At 33.9% G+C, this 21586-nt stretch overlaps 1 protein-coding gene across 7 annotated transcripts in view; it reads right to left on the bottom strand.

Moving 5' to 3' along the window:
- LOC129943273 (dystrobrevin beta) overlaps positions 1-21586 on the bottom strand; it is a 261581-nt gene that overhangs the window by 94509 nt on the left and 145486 nt on the right. For 6 of the 7 annotated variants that reach the window (XM_056052587.1, XM_056052585.1, XM_056052589.1 and 3 more), the window contains exon 3: positions 18288-18309. The exons of the other annotated variant lie outside the window; for it this stretch is intronic. The gene's annotated coding sequence lies outside the window, so the exon portion shown is untranslated. The remainder of the gene's footprint in view (positions 1-18287; positions 18310-21586) is intronic. 7 annotated transcript variants of the gene reach the window in all.

Here is a 21586-nt window from a genome sequence, read left to right as displayed (position 1 = left end):
TGCACAAAATTGTTTTGGAGATGAAATCATATTGAGTCGTAAAATTTTGGAGGTGACAATTTGTTTGATTTATAAAAAAAACCGTTAAATGGATTTTTTTCTTCTTTGATATCACGTTACAATATATTATATAAATTTTAATTCAAGTCTCTAGCGTTTTTGGTTCGTAAGATATTTAGGGTTAACCAAAATGTTCACCTTTTTTTCAAACTACTATGGTAAAAAAACTACCTACGGAATTTCTTGAGAGCCCTTTCTGCATCTTTTGCATAATTATCTGTATAACAAAATTTATTTGAAGTCAATATCTCTTCTGATTCTTGAGCGAACGTACGGACGTACAAACGTACGTACACACGCACGCACAGACATCTTTCTAAAAATCTTTTATTTCGACCCTAGGGACTTCGAAACGTCGAGAAATGTCAAATTTCAATTTGTCAAATCGGACCCAATACAATAACTTCCTATTAGGAAACTAATTTTACATTCATCTTTTTCATACAAAATTAAAATCTACAAAGAATAGAAAATAAAATTGGTAGAAATTGATGTTTGGTTCTCGATATCTGAATTATAAAAGAGATTGACTTCAAACAATTTGTATTCATCCAATACATCTCGTTAACAAAATTAGATTTTGAAATCAAACTGTTTGATTTTATGCAAAATATTGTTGGTAATTTTTATATTTTTAAGAATAATTCAAGTGACAACCTTTTTAACAAACAACGAAAACCTAAAAACTTTTAAAACAAATCGACATACGGGATGGGAAGTTATCAGTGTGGGTTGGACTAAGCCTTTTTTTTGTATTAAACCAGAACAAATGTCAGAACATTACAACTCACAGAAAGTTAAAATATTGATGAAAATGGTCAGTTAACAATTTGAAAATTGTACTTCAAAATGCAGTAAGTTCAATCTTTGAGTTTTTCAGACCAGTTACAACATTTTAACCAGAAAGAATTTCTAAATAAAGTGTTTAATCCTACAGAATTCTGACCAAACAGACATTTATTCATACAGAATGTTGACATATAATAATTACAGTATTATGTTCCATCCAATATTTAAAAAGAATTTATATTTACTAAACTCGGCACATGGAACACAATCTTATCACATCTTAACTTTGAAGTCCGTGTTAAGAACAAGGACTGAATAATAGGAAAATATTAATAAATAATTTTAAGAACTGACGAAATCATTGACAACAGTTAATAAGATAAAACATTTCTTCCAAGTTTTATTTGGAAAAAAAGAAAAGACGTGGAAACAAAATGACACCCTGTACCCTTTTGATTATTTTACTGTCCCAACAAAATAAATTTATAATGCATCAATCTAGAGACTGGTCAAAACCAAATGAGCGAATTTCCGAAAAGAAAGATAATTACATTTTCCTATTGTTGAATATGATACGAAAGTGGAACTGTGTGTACTTCATAAATAATCTGTAGAGAGAAGAAACTGAAGTACATTCGGACCCCAGTGAAATTGCTTAATTTTTTAGGACAACCTGGTATAAATGTATTTTAAAACTGCAAATACTTTTTGTTGGCGAACTACAAAAGCATCAGTCTCCTGAACATTGCATATAAGCTCTTTTCTTATATTTCAAAAACCTGATAGATCCTTATCAGTGTCGCTTCAGACCAGGAAAGTCCACTATCGACCAAATATTCACACTACGGCAGATAGGAACTTCAAATCGATACCCACCATCTCTGTATCGATTTTAAAGCCGCATACGACACCATCCATGGGGAAGAGCTCTCCAGAGCAATGTCTAGTTTTGGTATCGCTGTCAAACTTATCCGTTTATGCAGAATAACGACGGAGAATGCATGCTGCTCTATCAAGGTCGGAAAAAATCTCACCCTTGCATTTGATCTCAAAAAAGGTTTTAGACAAGGCGATACACTGTCATGCGACTTCTTCAACATCGTTCTGGAAAGAATTGTGCAAAACTCAACCTTCAACACTAGAGGCACAATCTTCCAAAGGTCCATCCAATTACTCGGATACACAGATGATATTGACATAATTGGAAGATCAAAGCGTGATGTCATTGCAGCGTTTAGAAGATGGGTTAAGTGGTCAATGAGGGCAAGACCAAGTATATGCTGTCATCAAAAAAGAACACTGAACAACGACGTCTTGGACAAAACGTCACCATGGTCAGCTATGACTTTGAAGTAGTTAAGGACTTTTTCTATCTAGGCACCGCTATTAATACAGACAACAACACCAGCTCTGAAATCAAACGAAGAATAACTCTTGCAAATCGCTGCTTCTTTGGACTTAGAAGGCAATTGAGAAGTAAAGTCCTTTTTCGAGCATCTAAAATCACCTCACACTCATCATCCCGGTTCTCATTTATTTCGCTGAGGCCTGGACCCTGTCAAAGAAAGATGAGAGCGTCTTAGGATGCTTCGAGAGAAAAATTCTTCGGGTGATTTTTGGTCCCGTACGTATAGATGGAGAATGGAGGAGAAGATATAACGACGAACTGTACGGGCTGTACAGCGACACTGATCTAGTTAGCAGAATTGAAGTCCAACGGCTTAGATGGCTAAGTCATGTAGAGCGAATGGACATCAACGCTCCAGATTGGAAGGGCTTCGAATCAAATCCCGAGGGACGGCGCAGTAGAGGAAGACCGCTACTCAGGTGGCTCACGCAGGTGGGCGAAGACCTCAAACAACTTGGCATGCGAAACTGGAGCGGGCTAGCTAGGGACCGAGCTGGCTGGAGACGCATGTTAGTTGAGGCCAAGATCCGCCCGGACTGTACCGCAACCTTAAGTAAGTAAATAGTACCTTTTGTTGATTCTAAATTTTTGTAGAATAACAAATAATAATAAAGCTAATAGTATACTTACGAAGCTAGGTCGAGTCAGCTTATAATAATAAATCTATTTCTATAATACTATAAATGTTTGTTGTTTGCTTGTTTGCTCGTAGTTCACTATGAAACGGAGCAATATAATGGCATGATTTTTTGTGGAGGTTGTTACAAAGCTATTAAGTGTTTTAAGCTTCTTATCACCGTGCTAAAATATTTCATTCAAAGCTAACAGAAAGTATTTAATATATATTCTCTGTTTTATAGAACACTTATTAGTAGCATATCATTAGGTGTTGTCTGCGTTTGGACCTATCAATGTTACCTATCATTAGGCGTTTCTGATAGAGAGATTTACGCATGATACTGTTTTGAAACACTATTTAAAATAGGAATGGTCGGTTAAAAACCAATGAAGAGGGCTTGTGACACTATCGGAAGATTTTTTCGTTAAGAATAGAGTAAGTCTGAACTCATTTTAATTGTGGAAAGCTTATCAGCTAACTTATTTATACTTGTCCCTACAATGTCTCTATGTGATATTTTGATTTTTTGTTACTACTCTTTTAAAGCTCAAAGTAACTGCCAATTAATAATAATAATAACAGAAGGAAACTTAGGGCACTCAAAAATCAATTTTATGTTGAGCAACGTAAAAACTAGAATAAGAAGTTTGATTTGAATTTTGTTAGTATTTTTATGGGAGGTCTTGCAATATACTTTGTATGTTTTATTCCACACGTAAGACTAATAAGAAATCGAAGACATAACAACAAAATATAAAAAGCCACCTGTTTAGAAGAATACAGAAGGCATTTCATTAAAAAAAAAAAAAATTGAAAACAAGTTCTGTCGAAATATGAAAGTTCATTTTTTTTGTATGTTGGACACTACTCTATGAGCACATCGATCAATTGTAAAACAACGTCTTAAAATGAAAGCCTCGAATAAAATCACTATTCGCAGCAGGATTTCCTTTGACTTTTATTGGCAGTGATTCTACTGCGAATGTTGTATTTCTTATCATATAAATTTCTGCTGTACTACGGATAAATTTCCCAAAAGAACGCAGGTATTATTTTATAAACTAAACCAAAAAAATGACCTGGGATTGTGTTATACAAAAATACGACTTTTAAAAAAATTTAAAGAAATTTGAGGACGAACATTTTATATTGAAAATTTTGGGAGTGCTACAATTTTTATGTAATCAAAATACTGGGAATCATTTATAAAAAATAACTCTTAATTGATTCATAATTTTTAATCGATTCTCAACCATTGCTTTGGTTACATTACAAATTACGTTCTTAAATATTTAATTTTTTTTTGTATTTCAAAAATCCATGAAACTAAAATTTAAAATCCAAATAAATCACAACTGAAAATCACAGACAACTTTATTGCTTTGTACATAACATTCAAGGACTTTGTTTAAGCTTGAAGTTTGAAAATTAAGTTGAGAGAGTTATGTTTGCTTCCATTTTGGATAATGTTTAAAATAAAACTTTATTTTAAAACTGGCCTTATTTCTTTGTCATTTTGCTGTCTATTTTTTTGGAAAACTTCCAAACTGCCTCGATATTTTATTGAATTTCATTGATTTTAACAGTTTCACCCAAAACAAAACAAAAAGCAACCTTCAACACATTGTAAAAGAGGATATAGGAGTTGATGTCCTTGCTTAACTTTCCATTTTTGTCGGAGTATATGCCAACAACAATTATTGCCATCTGTATATTTAAAACATGGCCAGTAGCAGTGGTGTCATAACAAGATATCGCAGTATTGATTTTGGCAAAGTGCTTCCGCGATGTGTATTTTGGAGATTTTATTACTATGTCAACTCTATAGACGACCTTAACGTGTGTGTCCAGGTTCCACGATGTGAAGTTACAGGGACGGAATATTTACACGAGTTTTATTCATGTAAGGGAAGATATATACTTATGTTTTTTAATGTTAATCTGATGATACTCATTTGAATAACTACTTTAAACATGACGTACTTCGTTTCTTCCAAAAAGAAAAACAGAAATGTGTCAGTTTCAATAACACCCGCATCAATAAATTTAATTTTATCTTATTGCCAAAAAAAACCTACCCTCTCTTTATCATTTTTAATATTTTCAAGGTATAAGGATACAACTTCGAACACATGTAATGAAATATTTCAATAACCTAACATCTAACATTTTCCTTTTCTTGGCAGTGGGTAAATTTAACGCCCAAACGATGTTTTCGAAATGTCCTGTGTGAGTGTACGAGTATTGTAACATTCCGTTCCTGGGCACATTGAAATAGATAGTTTGTCCTTAGAAATCGATATTATTTAAATATTCATGACTAAGCTGAACATTTAGATAGATGACCAAGGTTGTTGCAGATATAAATACAAGCAAGTTTATGTTTTGCCTTAGAAATTCAAATAAAACTTTATTTGTAATTTAAAGGTCACCATTCAGAGCGTGAGTGTCCAGTTTTTAGTTTTGTTTGAAATTATATTTCGTTTATATAATAAAAGGAGTCATTGTTTTCTAAAAATTGTAGGAATACATTTTTTGAAGAATTTGAAAGCAAGATAAACAGGTGGCCTTGTTGTTAAAAAAATAAATCCAACTATCAAACAATATGATTTCTGGTTTTGAAGGACAATTATCTTGGAATTAATTATCTTGAAGTTGAATCTAAAACACAGCGAAAATTGAGTGGGTTTGAAAGAAAGTGCAGATATCTGTGGGTGTTGTGATGTTGTGGAATGATTTCCGATGGTGAAGGTCGTAAATACAGACATTTACAGTACATATTCGTAGTTTTTGTACATTATGGATGGCGCCCAGTGTGGGAACAGAAATAGAAAAAGTCTGTTTTAGAATAACAAAGTGATAGTGTCAAATGCATCTTGATTGAGTGTTAGCCAGCCAACGTGAGGCTCAAAATATATTTCAGAGTGTTTTTGGAAACCAAAATGAGAACGTCATAATATGCAGCTTTGGTGAGTGGCGCCCAACGTGAGGCTCGAAAAGATTTAAGTTTGTTTTTGGAAACCAACGTGTTAGTTGGAATGCTTGATATATAGTGTCGTTGAGCAAAGCATCATCGTATACGTTACAAATGATATTCTAATTAGAAAATGGATATAGTTTAATTTAAACAAAATGATGCATAGATTGTAATGAAATAAAATGCACGGCTGGGTCGCACGAACTTGTATGCAAAGAGCCTGTTTAAAAAAGTACCTATATAAAATTTAAAAATGTAACTGTAAAATAAGTTTGTCTTCAAAGAAATAAATGCCATTTGATTTGCCAAAAAAACTCCATTTTAAAATTGTTTCGAAAATCGTTAGACCGGTTTTATTTAAATTAATTTTAGAAAATTAAAAATATACTAATTTTTCAAAATATTTTTGCTATGCAGTTGTTTAGTGATTGAATACAAATTTGAATATTAATTTATAATTTGTTGAAAAAACTTTACTTTATATTATAATAAAAATATGAAATTCTTGGAAAATATTATGTTAAGGGAAATGGTTTGTGTATTTGAATGAATTTATCAAATACACACCATTTTTTGTCGGTAAGCTAGTTTACGGTTATTTCCTTTGTATATACAAATGCTCATTTCATCCCAAGTCACAACTCATCCTACGAAAACTCATTACGGAAATCAAAAATACTTGTAAGCATACTTAACGAAAACAATTGTTTCTGTATTCAACCAGTTCGTTCAAAGCTTTTTCCTTTGGATAGCTTTATTTTAATTTCGTATTAGAAGAACCAGGATGGAAAATAATTTATCTGAAGATAAGAAAGAGGCAGAACATAAATGTTTAAATTGTAAAGCGATCATGTATGAGTTGTATAGTTAGGTACGAGTCTAAAACGGATAAAGAATAGTTCATTGGCTCAATGACCCAATGGTTTAGGCTGTAGGTGCGTGGACAGACAGACAAAACACACCGGACGGAATCGCGGGAACCGCTTTTTTTCGACTTCTCTACTATCGTAATATCATGTTTGATTAAAATATCTATCTAAAATACTTGCCATAAAGTTCCTAAAATATAGAAAATAGTTGAAAATTCGGTATATTGTTTCTCCAAAGGTTTCTTAACAAGGCTACTCCATGCTTTGTTAACAATTTTTAATACTTAAATTAAAGTCCTTACTGGCACTTGAAACTATTGATATTCTAAGGAAACTGTAACCCTGTCGATCGAACTTAAAGACGTCGTAAAATAATTTTTTGTTGGCACCCTGACTGTCCCTAACCTAATCCTTAAAGCTATGTAAGCCGACCAAGACCAAACGCACGAGACAACTTTAAATGACATTCTCAATTTGAAGCCACCAAAACTGGTTCGCCTGCCTTATAGGGAGATAGCTCTTCGGTCCCTATCGAAAACAGTCCTACTGAACCGAAGGCACTCGGCTCCGTCCAGTGCGAGGACGTCTCGTCTGTAAAGGAGTCACCTATCTACAGTTTTACGGCTGATGTGGTAGATTAGCAGAACCGCCCCCTATCTTGTATCAGCCCTGGATTGTCTAAATAGAGAAAAGCTTCAGGCGGAAGGTTTCCACTTAAACGTGTACTTTCGAAGTACTCATTTTTGGGGTAGTAAGCCCCAAAAATTAAGTTGTTTGTCAACGTTGCGACATAGCTCTCGCAATGTGACCCGTACCAAGCTTCAGCAAGAAATTATTTATTCTGTTTTTATCGGCTCTGTTGTACAGAACCTGGTTGGAATAGTAATGTTCGTACTCCGACTCTGGTGTGCTGTGTAGTCCAAGGCAACGTCGCAGATATTGTCTCCCAAACACCCGAATCTCTTCCATTTGAGATGGGGTAACGTTGAACCATACCGGGCACCCATAGACAATCATCGGCCGGATAAGGCCATGTAGCAAATCAATTTCACCCTGCTGTCAAGATGGCTGCTAAAAAACAACCGTTTTTTCAGGCAAAGGCTTTCCTAGCTCTGGCCAGAGCAGCGCTCATATGTCTGTCGAAATACAAGTACTGATTCACCCAGATGCCAAGGTACTTTACTACACTTTAATTCGCAAGTGGCTATCGATTTAGTCTAACGATCACTGCATTTTTCAACTTCTTTTTCACATCCCTTGAGGCTCCATACAGTTGCGTCCTGAACAGAATAGTTTCGCAATTCTGAAAGTTGATTTTCAACTTCCAGTCATCGCAATATTGCTGAATCTTGTCGAAGTCACCCTGCAAAAGTGTCTTGACAACCTCAATTTTTAGGGCCATTCTGTACGCAATTAAGTCGTCGGCGTACGCTAGTGCCTGAGTCAGACTTGCTATCAGATCACTGGTGTAAATGCTGAATAAGATCGGCGAGTTAACCGCTCCCTGTTGAAGACCATTTTTAATATCAAAGATTTTGGTAGATGTTACATTGCCAATTTTGACAATAAACCGTCTACCATTAGGTCAACCAGACAATCACCCGTACATTGTCTTTTAGATTTGTTCCACTGGATATCAGAAACAAGCTTCGATGCAGCATGAATAGTGTCATGTCCCGCCTTAAAGCCGAACTGATTATCCGAAATCATTTTGTTGTTCTCGGCCCACTTGGACAGAGCTCTATTTATAACTTTCTCGAATACCTAACTGATACTCGGCAGCAGACTTATCGAGCGGAGATTCACCGAATTGGCGAATATCCTCCCTTTTTCGGGATAGGATGTACCACAGCTGTTTTCCAACGGAACGGATAATATGCATTATTCAGAACTTTGTTAAACAGAGTTTAATAAATGTCCACAGCTTCCTGAGGTATATGTCGTAGTACAATGTTGGATATACCATCGACACCTGCTGACTTCTTTTTCTTTATCTTCGTGACTAATAGGGTATTTGCCCCTTTTTGCCCGGTGACGATGGCATTTGCACAAGTTTTCGTCATTAAACCTGGTAAAACCAAGGTTCTCGGATCGCCACTGCGTTATGTCGTTACGCAGGTAGAAGTGGATCTGCAGGTCTCAATTCTCCAGGTCGTGAAACTAATTTGTAAGTTATTAAATTATTATGCACATCAAAGATTGAAGAGCAAAACTCAAATATCAAAAATGGCGCCCAAGTAAATGCATATCTCAAAGCAAATAAGAACAAAAATTAACATTTACACATGTTGGGTTTAATTAAAATCAAACACAAAAACAAAATTCAATCCTTTCTCATCAGCAATCATCTTTCTTTCCGAGTGCATATTAAATTTTCAAGAATGCACAACTTGAAATTTAATTACACAAATTTTTTGCAAAACAAAATTTGAATTTTGACACAATTTCCTAAGCAATTTCCAAATTCAAATTAATTATAATTTTCAGAGAGATAGAAGAGAAGAGAAATAGAAAAAGAAAATAAATTCCAAATTCAAAAATCATATAATGCACAATAATTCACATTCCTGGCGAAGAGTGAAGGGAAACGAATAATATTAAGGTATTCTCAAAAAATATCTATCACTGTCATAAACAAATTTCTGATCCTCTTCTATCAAAACATAAAGGCTATTGAAAAAACTACCCCCATTCAAAAACCAATTAAAATGATTTGTTCAATCTTTTTGCAATACTTCTTTTTCTTAATCTTTTTTTTCGGGTGACGCCGACTACGACAAAAACAACGCGACTGATGATGACGACAACGACGCGTTGCTCGGTGACCAAATGACAACAACGTGCACGTTTTATGATTCTACGAATTTTATAGCAGACACAAATTGGCATGAGGAACATTATTATTTTATATACATACCAAAGGTATGCATGTTTGTAGGTCTTTTTATTGTTGAAGACAAATTCCGTGTGATAAAATCGTAGGTCAGTTTCTAAAACGCTTCGGAATTTGAAGAAAATGTGGGCGTATGTCTGTATTTGAGACAAGAGATACGAACGACATCAACATGTAAAACAGAAATAAAATTGAGTTAAGATCTTAATCTAAATTCTCATGTTGTTATTTTTTATCGCTTTGCTTGATATCTCTTCATCATCATCATCACCTGAGAGACATTTGTTACAGTGAGGTAGAAATTTTGATCAAGGTTCTTTTCTGACCAGTTAAATAAGAGGTTCACTCCGGAATAAGATATGAGAGATAGTAAGTTGCAAATTTGTAGAACCTTCCTTTTGGTGTTCTAAGAGTAAGTAAAAAGTCTCATAAGATTTTATGCTAGTAAGTAAGTAAGTTTTTGTACCACTAAAAGTCGTGAAAACCGCCTTTTTCGTAATTATATCCTCATCTATGGGTCCAATAGTGTTCACCGATTAGGAAATTTTGAAATTAAATTTAAAGGTCGTAACTTACAACACGGACTCGATTATTGAGACAAATTTCCAGCTTATTAACTAACATTCATATCAATGAACTTTGAACACAACGAAGAACAAAGGATTTTTTTTTAATTACATGAGATAAAAAAGTGCGTATACGCCATGGTGCACAATTTAAAAAATCTTGAAATAACTTTTAGCAATTGTTCTTGAGTGTCTGAGTGTCAAACGAGTAAAACAAAATTCAAATTAATTAATTTTTTTTTAATCATAAATGGTTTTTACGCCTGGCGCACATTAAGCAACTTAGTTAACGTAAACTGAAAGTGAGCGACTAAGTTGTCTCCTATCGCCTACAATGCAACACGAGAGACACTTCTTGAAATTTTCTCCATATTTCCAAAATATATAAGCTGCATGGTGAAAGAGGCTAGAAATAAAGTTGGAGAAGAAACTGGTTTAAGTAGCATGCAACTTAACTGACCATAATGTTGATTTGTGAGCATTTTAAAGTTGTAAGCTAATTTAAGCTTGTTAGTGGGTAGCAGTACTTAATTATTAAATTAACAAAAATTCAATTTGAAATGAAAATTAAATCGAAATAATCTTAAAGGAGACAACTTGTTTGCACTGTACTGTAGGTACAATCCAAATGCTACTTCAGTCATTTATTGGGTGAGCTTAGTGTCATTTCGAGCTTTTTTAAGACGTGTGTTTTATTTTTATGTATAGAGAAGATTTCTGATTCCTAAAATTGGTTTAAAGGTTTTTAACATATACTCAACTTAAATATTGTTTATATGTATATAAGTAGCACCTAGAATATTTAGTCTTAACATAATAAAGTGATGATAATAAATTTTTACATCATCAAACGGGCTTAAGGTGTATAACAATTTATTATTTTGTCTTAACAGATAAGCAGAAATGTTACATAAGAAAATAGTAGAACTAGAAACAGGAACAGACAGAGGGTGCGTGGGAAAATTTGATTTTAACTGATGAAGATGATGCGTGCAAAATTTTGTGTCTGATGATGTTGATTGCGTGTGTTGGAAAATTATTATTTTTGCTTTGTTTTTTTTTTTAATTTTTTGGTTCTGGTTGGATTAAATATATAATTAAGAAAAATTATCTTAATGATTTTTTTTGTGGTGACGCGTATAATGATTCACACGTCATTTATTTTGACGTTTGTATTTTGAATCTTCTTTTGGCGTGCAGATAAATACAAACCTACATTTTTTTAGTTATAGAGAAGGTATTGTTAAGTGATAGAATAAATTTGAAATTCTTATAATGAGGAAGACTAACAAATTTGATTTCTATAAAAAACTTAATAAAAGTAATTTCGTTTAAGCTTGAGATAGTAATGACATTTCTTCTAGTAAAGGATTGAAAAATTTAATGGTTCAGAAAAAGTTCTTCTCTTATTCCTCCGTCATAGATGACGTACAAAACGTACAGACTTACGTGAAAACTTAAACAAGGTACAAGACTGAAAACACAATATTACCGTAAATTCAATTTTTTAAAGAAATAATCTTATATTTAAAACGAGCCATACATTTAAATGGAGGTAGAATTTTGATTTGTGGAATGCAGGAGGTAGAGAAGATGATGCAAAAAATGGTGTTGGCAGACTTAAGGGTGGGTGTATTTGTTGATAAACATGTCATTTTATGCTCCGATTAAAGTAGAATCAACGTATGATAGTTCACCAAATTCGTTATTTTCAAGTTTTCTTAACTTAGATATAAGAGATGGGAAAAAAACATGTTTAATACAAAGAGAGTGCCATTTGAATTTCATCTGTTAAATTTTGGGACTCAACTGCCATAGAAGCTGAAAGCCATAACTTTTTTTTAATTCTTGACGTCAGGCTCTAAATTGTATATTCAATTATGGATTTTAACTATCTTGAGATACTTTAAAAATACCCGTTTTTAACATTGTTTTTATAATTTGTAATATATTTCAAATATAATTGTTTAGACAATAGATTTTTTCAAAACCAAAACTCTATTCAACTCAAACCGTTTTACCGAGTCACAACTAAACTCTCTCGAAGTTGTAATCAGAGAAGCTGCCTCTGATGTGCTGGGTTTCAAGCAGCCACCAACAATGAACTCTTGGTTTGATGGGGAATGTCGGCAGGCAAATTATGCCAAACAACAGGCACGCAAAGCTGCGCTCATGAGCCTATGAGCAGAAAAGGTGACAGGAAGACCGACTTCTCAGAGAGAGAGCATGAGAAGCGTGCGGTCGAAGACGTTGAGAGGTTTAAAAGCAGGCACATAAACCTAGAACCGAAGGTTGGAAAGACGAAAGTGGAAGCATCAGTGGATTAGTAGTCAATGCTGAGGATATGAAATGACCACTTCTGCAGACTATTTAACAGTGACGACGAACCGAATTCCGCTGTCAGGCAGGATGATCAATTTCAAATTCAACATAGACGACGAAAGCCAAGTCCTCCCAACTTAGACGAAGTAAGAATTGACATATCTTAGCTAAAGTCTTACAAAGCCGCTGGAGCAGATGGCTTGATTTCCGAGTTCTTTAAAGCAGCTGGAGATAAGTTGGTTAGGAGCATGTACACATTTTTTTGTAAGATATGGTTGAAAGATCGCATGGCCGATGAATGGAATCTTAGAATTGTTTACCCGATTCTGAAAAAAGAAGACACTCTAAACGGCACCAACTATAGAGGAATAAGTCTACTTAACATCGATTACAAAATCTTCTTTTCCGTAATATGTGAACGTCTGAAGAACTTTGTTAACAACAGGTCCTTATCAGTGTGGTTTTGGACCAGGAAAGGCCACAGAAAAATCCCAAGAACATCAAATCGACATTCACTATGTTTTCGTCGATCTTAATGCCAAATATGACGCAAAAAACAACACCAACGTTGAGATAAAACGCAGAATAACCCATGCTAACCGCTTTTTCTTTGGGCTAAGAAAGCAATTAAGTGGTAAAGTCCTCTCTCGAGGGAGCAAAGTGTCGCTATATAAGACCCTTATCATCCACGTCCTGCTATACGGTGCAGAACAATGGACTTTGACAAAAGCGGATGAAAGCACCTTGGGTCGGTTCGAGAGAAAAATACTTCGTGTGATTTACGGTCCCGTATGCATCGACGGGGAGTGGAGGAGAAGATGGAACGACGAGCTGTACGGACTGTACAGCGACGTAGACTTAGCCAGAAGGGTAAAAGTCCAACGACTAAGATGGCTGGGTCGCGTAGAGCGCATGAAAACCAATGCTCCGGCCCGGAAAGTCTTCGAATCCACACCCACAGGACAGCGCAGTAGAGGAAGACCGCGAATCAGGTGGCACGCCCAAGTGGAGAGTGACCTCACCCAACTTGGAGCGCGGAACTGGAGACATCTAGCTAGGGACCGAGCTAGATGGAGAAGTTTGTTGGGGTGAGGCCCTAGTTCACACAAGACTTTAGCGCCAACTTAAGTTCGTAATTGAGTAATTAGTACAGCCATAAATGGTTTACCGTTTTTTCAGAATTTTGATAGATGGATGAAATCTAACTTACTCGTATCAAAATTTTTCAAATATTGACTAAATATTGAAGAAAGGGATTATTAATTTGGAAAATAATCATGAAATTTATTAAAAAAAAAACTTTATTCCCTCTAGACTTCAAAGCAGCTTTCGACATCATTGATAGAAAAGCCTTATTTATTAAAATGATGCTTTATTACGAAAATCGCTCAGCCGTATTTGGTCGTTATATATTATCAGAATTTCAAACAGAAACAAGAGTAAAACAAGGTTGACTCCTTAGTCCATAAAATAATGATAGACACGAAACCTTACGAAGGTGCTCGAGAGATGAAAAAGTTTCAATTATACAACATTCACTTATCGTTTTTAGAGCTCTAATTTTAATTCTGTGCAAGAGTCTTAAGAGTTAAGTACAATGCCCAAATATGAGAATTGTACTCAAGTTTTATACGAATATAAGCTTTATAAAATATGGAGAGATCAGAAGGGGTAAAAAACTGCTAGCATCGTCGGAGAAACTTAACAGCATTTTTGGCGATGTCAAATATGTGATCACTCCACAACAAGTTGTTTGTAATGTATTAGCTATTCAGTCTCCTCGATGCAAGTACCACTAATGGATAGTTGCATCGTAGGAGGGTAACGCTTTTTCGACTGTAGACAGTATTGAGTTTTCGAAGCATTAAATTCTTCACGATTTTTGAACCCGCATTCTACAATGCTGTCAAGATCAGAATTTAATGAGTTTTTCATACGCTGCAATTGATAGTCCACATCCGAAGAACAAGAATGAGAATCTACTAATGAATATGAAAAGCTTAGGGTGCTGTCATCAGCGAAAAAATGTAGTAGTTTCAGACAAAAGATCATTTATAAAAATAAGGAAGAATAACGAAGCGTCCGAGACAAAACGGAGCCCTGGGGCACACCAGCGTTTATTTTGTGGATATCAGATTTGAATCCATCTTATCTTCGTGGAGAATTTGATGAACCAACCAACATGGGCTTAAATTTAAAAGTGCAGTCAAGTACAGACAGTAAATTATAAACCAAGACTTTAAATACCAAACGTAGCGTAAGCTATTCAGAGAAAAACTTTGAACCTGACCACCATCGGCTCAAACATTTTTTTCAACTTGATCTTTAAATTAAAAGAAAATGGATTTTTTGAACACATCCCATTAAAATAAATTCAAGAAGTGATATTCTTTCTTTTTTTAGCTTTTAGCATTTAAAATGGCACTTCTGTTATTAGCAGCTGTTATTTTACTCAAAAGTTTGTTTTGTTTTTTTTGTGCAGTAGCTTACACAGTCTATAATAATTAACGGGAATTCGTGTAAAAGCAAATGTATTTTGTTGGTTGACTTTGTTTTACTGCTAGTGAGCTGTCAGAAAAAGCAAATGTTCAGCAAATTTGAACTTCCGTTTAAAGTCGATTGCCGATTTCTTTACGATTGTCAAATGAAAGGTGAAGTCGAAGCGATAGCATGCATTGAATTCATATGAATGCACTCGTAAATGTCAGGCAAAGCCGAACCCGAAGCTGAAGCGTGTTTGTGTTTCAGCCATTAAGAGTTCAGAGCTCTGAGTAAAAAAAAAACAAAGAAAAATTAAATTAAATTGAAAGTGACTAATATGTAACACGATATCCATTTTAAGGTTTCAAAAGTACAGGGCTAGAAATCGACATGTCAAACTAAGTTGCCTTAAAAATGTCACTAAATTCTGACATTTACGAAAATGATTCGCTTAACTATCACACAACGCATACAAATTGTTTAATAGGTTTAATGATACAAAAGTAGTGATTCTGCCACATTTACATACCGTGCTTTAAGAGTAGATTATGGTTAACGTAATGGTCCAGCTACGCAAGCAATTGACAAAATTGTGGAGAGCTTTGAAGAGACTGCATTGGTTACAGATATTGTAAGGCCTGTATTCTCATTAATTAGGAATGTCTTACGGCACATTATGGCATATTTTGCATTTGGATCTACACCTACATCCATATAAATTCAAGGTCATACAACAAATGAAGCCAGCTGACCATTCACAACTTCGTAGATAAGTCAAATGGGTGCTTTAACAACAGGCGGTGGACGACGATTTTTGAAGAATATTTTCTTCAGCGGCGAAGTACATTTCTCACATGGTGGTTATGTTCATAAACCAAATTGTCGTATTTGGGGGTTCTGAGAATCCTAAAGTAATTGAAGAGACTCTATTACATCCACAAAAATTCACTTTTTGGTGCGCTCTTTGGTCCAGAGGTGTGATTGGACCCTACTTCTTTGAAAACGACGATGGAATAATCGTCACCGTCAATTCGTAGCGCTATGGTCCTATAATAACCGACTTATTCAAGAATACGATTAAGAGTATATGTGGGGTCAACAAGACGGTGCCACATGCCACACAACTCGAGCAAATATGACTTTATTACAAGAGACATTTGCCTGCCGCGATGGACTTTTTTTGTGGGGCTACGTGAAAGACTTTGTTTGTACAGATAAACATTTAACTCTTAATTACTTAAAAAATAGCAATATGTGTCAAAAAGTGGTCGAAAATTACCTCAAAAGAATCAATGCTTGCAACAATTCGTTTGAAGGTCATTTAAATGATGTTGTATTTCACACATAATGTCAACGTTCAAACTTTATAATGAACTTTATTAAGATCACTTATAATGAAAATAAAAATATGATGATCTAAGTGACTACCTTGAGGAACACCGTTCGAAGGTTGCTAAAGTAACAGACGACCTGCGGATGAAACCCAATACTGTAGTTATTGCAATTTCACAGGTAAGTTATGATAGTCATCTCGATCTTCACAGTACAAGTTGGAGAAAATATCAAAGACATTTCTAAAATGAGTAGAAATGATATATTCGTATCTATTTCCTGAGACAAATAGAAAGAAGATCTGGATTTACCAAGAAAATTTACTCCGTATCCAAATTTTCATATCTCTAAAATACTTGCTTCAATGGAAAATGGAGGTTAAGCTAGTTGAATTAGGGTTAGAAAGTCTAACTTTTTCATAGCTATAAAGATTTAGATTTGTTTGGAAGGGAAAGATTAAAATTAAAGCATTTAATTATTCAAAAAAAACTCTCCAAAAAAAGGAAGTTTAACCAAAAAACTCAACTAAGCAACCTCACTTCAAACAATAAAAAAAAAACACTTGGTACAAAATTCTGTATTCACAAAAAGAATCTAAATAAACACACCTTTTTATGTTGATATAAAAATACACCCCCCCCCCCCCCCCCCCCTAACTCAACAACAAAAAAGATCAACTTATGGTTCTATTCTATATAAATGTGTTAACATACTATAGACCAAAAAAATCAACATATACAAATACCAAAATGAAGCCTGTTAACTACAATGCACTTGAACAAAGTGCACGAATTTCTATCATATTTTTATTTTTTGAATTTGTTTTTGAATTTTTTCTCACTTATTCAAAAAAAACGCACAGAAAAACACAAAAGACAGACAGAGACACACAGGATGCAAAGTGTAAAAATACAAAGGCTTTGAATGAAAATAAACAGGATATGCATAACGAACACAAAAAGTAGTCATGTGGAAATCGTTCGGGTTTCTCGTCATTATTTTCATGGGTTTTTTGAGTTGATTTGAGCTCTGGCTCTGTCCTTTGATGGGTGGAAATAGCGGCTGGAAAAATGGGCAACTGGGAAACACCTTCAATGGGAAATTTATCTCAATTTGACTATCCAAAAATTTTATATGTTAGCAACCATAACTAACGTGACAAACGGACTCGGGGAAAAGGGGTATGTGGCGGTGTGATGGGATATGGTATTGTTGGAGTCGAGAATTGAAATTGCAATATTGTGATGTGTGATGCTGATGCCAAGTGACGATGACAGAAAACCATCAGCCATAGGTTCGGGTTTAAAAGTGCACACAGTTTCTGTTCCAAATTAATGCTATAAGAACTGTGCAGTGAGTAGGTATACCGGCGTCAGAGCAAACAACACATGGTGGATTCACCTTCATCGTCCTCATCATCATCGTCGACACCATTCACCCACACAGTTGCGTCGTCATCATCGTACCGGTGCGGTGTTCTGTTCATCATCATACACAATCGTTTGACACTTCTCATATGGTTTAAGGCAAAATCGTTGAATTTTCTAGAGGCACTTGGCCGATTTCTAAGCTAACGTTATAATATGACGCCGAACACGGCACGACGACGCGGACAACAAGCAACTACACTTTTGTCCATTGCATGCATTGCTGGTTGTTGGGAAAAATGCACCTACTCTATAGACCGTTTATAACCTAGAGGAGGCCCCACAGATGAGTTATGAGTGACACTCAATAGTGATCTCAGCATTGAGGAGGTGTTAATAAGTAGTTCTGTTTTTGTTTCCACAGCGATGAATGGTGGTTTAGTTTACAATAAGGTGAAAGAATTTTGTAATTTTCATTGTTGGTGGGAGCGAGGGAGTGAACTTAAATAATAAACATACGCCTCAGTGAACGAATGTGAGCTAGTTTCGAATGCAAACAGTTGGTATATTGATAGAAAAATGTAAATTCTTTGTAAATACTTACATAAATTATTGACTTTGGAATTCTGGAATGAAAAAAAATAAAACATTAGTTGGAATTACATACATTTAAAAATGAAGAAGAAGAAATATTGAGGTTAGGTATTAAGAAAGTGACATTGAATGTTGAACTGAATAAAACTAAAAAAATTGAAGAAAATGATAAATGAGTACAATTTAATCTTTATGGAACAGCAAACTTAATGAAATATTGAATTAAAATACAATTTTACATATGATGACTTTAGAAATATACAAAAAAAGAAAATCTGTCCATTGTTCAACTAAGTTTCAATTATAATAAAGTGTCAACTTCTCAGTTGATATTTGGACCACTCTTCCAAGTCGTTCTGCTTTTTTCGTGTTCAATTAGTCTCTTCACAGACAAAAGTTAAATTAACGATTTTATTACACTTTTAAATGTCATCTGTCAGCTGTCAAACTACTTTAATAGAGTTGCCATCACATATATTTAAAACACCTCACTTTTTTGTAAGCGAAAAGAAAAATATAAATGCAGATAACACACACAATTGATTATATTATATGTATTAAAACAAAAGAGAGAACCAGGATGTGACACATACTGATAACATTAAATTTTTGCCCCTCTATTGATTTTTCAAAAGCTTTAAACAAAAATTGATAACAATATTTTGTGTGAGACATACAATTTAATGTCAATGTCTTTCTTTTGTTTTATATACTTGAGTCGAAAACTATTTCCTATCCATAATTTGTAGGTTATCAGGGTTTGAAAAACAAGTTGTCAATTGGATTTTTCCAAAAAGTAATAACTTAAAATTAGCAACAATATTTGTCATTTGATAAAATGAGTTTGATTTCAGTACCTGTTTTTTTAAGATCATTTTAATCGAAAACCATTATAAGTTGCATATTTGAAAGTTTGTACAATAATGTTTTTTTTTAGAAAAACATTATTTTACATTAAAAGCACAATTTTGCATGAAATGAAATAATTTTGGTGTGAATAGTTCCATCTATTTTCGAAATATTTGAATCGAACACAGTTTTTACTAATTTTGTGTAGTTTTTTTTTGGTATAAATCAGAAAAACTAAAAAAAAAGTAAATGTCACCTCAAATATTTTACGAACAGAAAATGAATTTATCTCCAAAATAATTGTATGCAACAAAAAATAGCTTTTTTGACATCTGGTAGAATTTTGAGAAAAATCTAACTAAAAATTGATTTTCGTCTCAAATATCTTTTCAAAACTTTGAGATATTGGCTTTAATTTACTTTTAACTTTCAAAAAATATTGTTTTCAACATTCAGTAAAATTTTGAAAAAAATCGAATTGACAGTTTTTAGTAAAAATTGATTTTCGACTCAAATATCTTTTCAAAAATTGTAGATATTGGCTTTAAACTACTTTTATCTTTAAAAAAATATTTTGTTTAACATTCAATAAAATTTTGAAACAAATCGAATTGACAGTTTTTGCACAAAAAATTAAAAACCCAAAAAAAAAATTTAACAAAAGTTGGTAAAAATTGATTTTCGACTCAAATATCTTTTCAAAATTTGAAATATTGGCTTTAAACTAATTTTATCTTATAAAAAATATTGTTTTCAACATTCGATACAATTTTGAAAAATATCGAATGGACAGTTTTCTTACACAAAATAAAACTCTAAAAAAAAACAATACTTAAACTTGGTAAAAAATTACTTTCGACTCAAATAGCTTTTCAATAATTTAATATGTTGGCTTCAAACTTATTTTATTTCGATATTCAGTAATTTTTATATAAAAATCCAACAGTCCGTTTTTTCATAAAAAAAAAATCTACAAAAAATATTACGCAAATTTACTTAAAATTGATACGAGTACACATGGACAAACTTTTAAGCAAAACAAATCGACAGACGGGATGGGAATTTATCAGTGTGGGTTGCATCAAAGCCTCTTTTATTTAACTTAGTTGTTTGGTTAAAAGTCTCCTTCGCGGATACGTTGTCTATAGCGCAATGCGGTTGTAATATGTTTACATACAATTGTCCAGTTAACTTTTCCATTCAGAACTTCTAATGTTTCGGCCAATTCCATCACAGTTGCTCCAAAATATTTTATACGAAACTCTTTCAAAACAGCACATCTTGCAATGAAGTGGTTTGAGTTAATTAAGATTGCAAAGGTAGCATAGGATCGGCAGATATGGTCGATGCGGAATGTAATTTAAATTTAATCGTTCGCATCTAACTTTAAATATATAACATTTATCTTACTTATGGGAAAACGGCTGAGGAGTTGTGTTCGTTCTTAAAGATCTAAATTTAGTTGACTTTAAATCATTCAATGTTGCGAAGATTGATCTATTATTGTTTTAAAATTGTCTTTTAGATCTAAAAGGCTTATACCGGGTAAAAATTCGATACTTTCACCTAAGCTAAGAGCGAACTACTCCCACTTTTTGACTAGATAAACCTGGATGACAAAATCTTTTTAAGTACTTGTCTCGGCAATCTTTCTTCGTCCATATTAATAATGTAGTCACAATGCAGCTTTAGGGTTCCTAAGAACAATGGAGGTTCAGCAAATTGGTAGCCGAAAAATGCGCTTCAAGAAATACCTAATGAACCTTTCCACCTTCTCGTATTGGCAATATCCCTAAACTTGCGAGCCATAAAGCATTATATAAGCTTCTGTCGCATGAATAATGTTTAGCTTTGGACAATTTTCGTCACCTTTATTACCGATGCAACGTTCCACATAGAAGAAACTGCTCTTTTCAATTCCGCTAGCTTGGACTCAAAATGTTTTTTTTTATGTTGAGGTTAGATGTTATTAAAACCCCAATTGCAACATATTCACCTCTGTACATTCACTTTAAATTATTTGCATATCTTCCTCCTCCGCCCCAAAATATCATAATTTTAGACTTCTGTATATTAACTGATAGATTCCAATTTTCACAGTATGTATCCAGTCTGTTTACCATACGTTGCATTCCTTCCACCGATTCAGATAAAAAAAAAAAACAATATCATCCGCAAATATCAGTCCTGGTATCCGAGTAGTTCGGAATTCGATGCCTAATCCGACCTCCTTCAAAATATCATTAATAAATGTTTATCAAACTAAATACTTGGTGCATAGTCGAATAGCTCTTTCTAAATCCTGCTTGAAATGCATTAAGAATTTTCTATATAGATATATTATACCTCTTGAAGCTTTCAGGGAAGTCTACGCTTTCAAAAATGCTGTTGAACTCCTCTGTCAATACGGATAAGAATTCTATGGAACAGTTCATAAGAAACTCTACTGGAATTTGGTCT

Source organism: Eupeodes corollae, chromosome 1 (genome assembly GCF_945859685.1).
Source record: "Eupeodes corollae chromosome 1, idEupCoro1.1, whole genome shotgun sequence".
NCBI classification, from domain to species: Eukaryota; Metazoa; Arthropoda; class Insecta; order Diptera; family Syrphidae; genus Eupeodes; species Eupeodes corollae.
The sequence above is the reverse complement of the archived record's forward strand: the minus strand, read 5'-3'. Positions and strand labels throughout refer to the sequence as shown.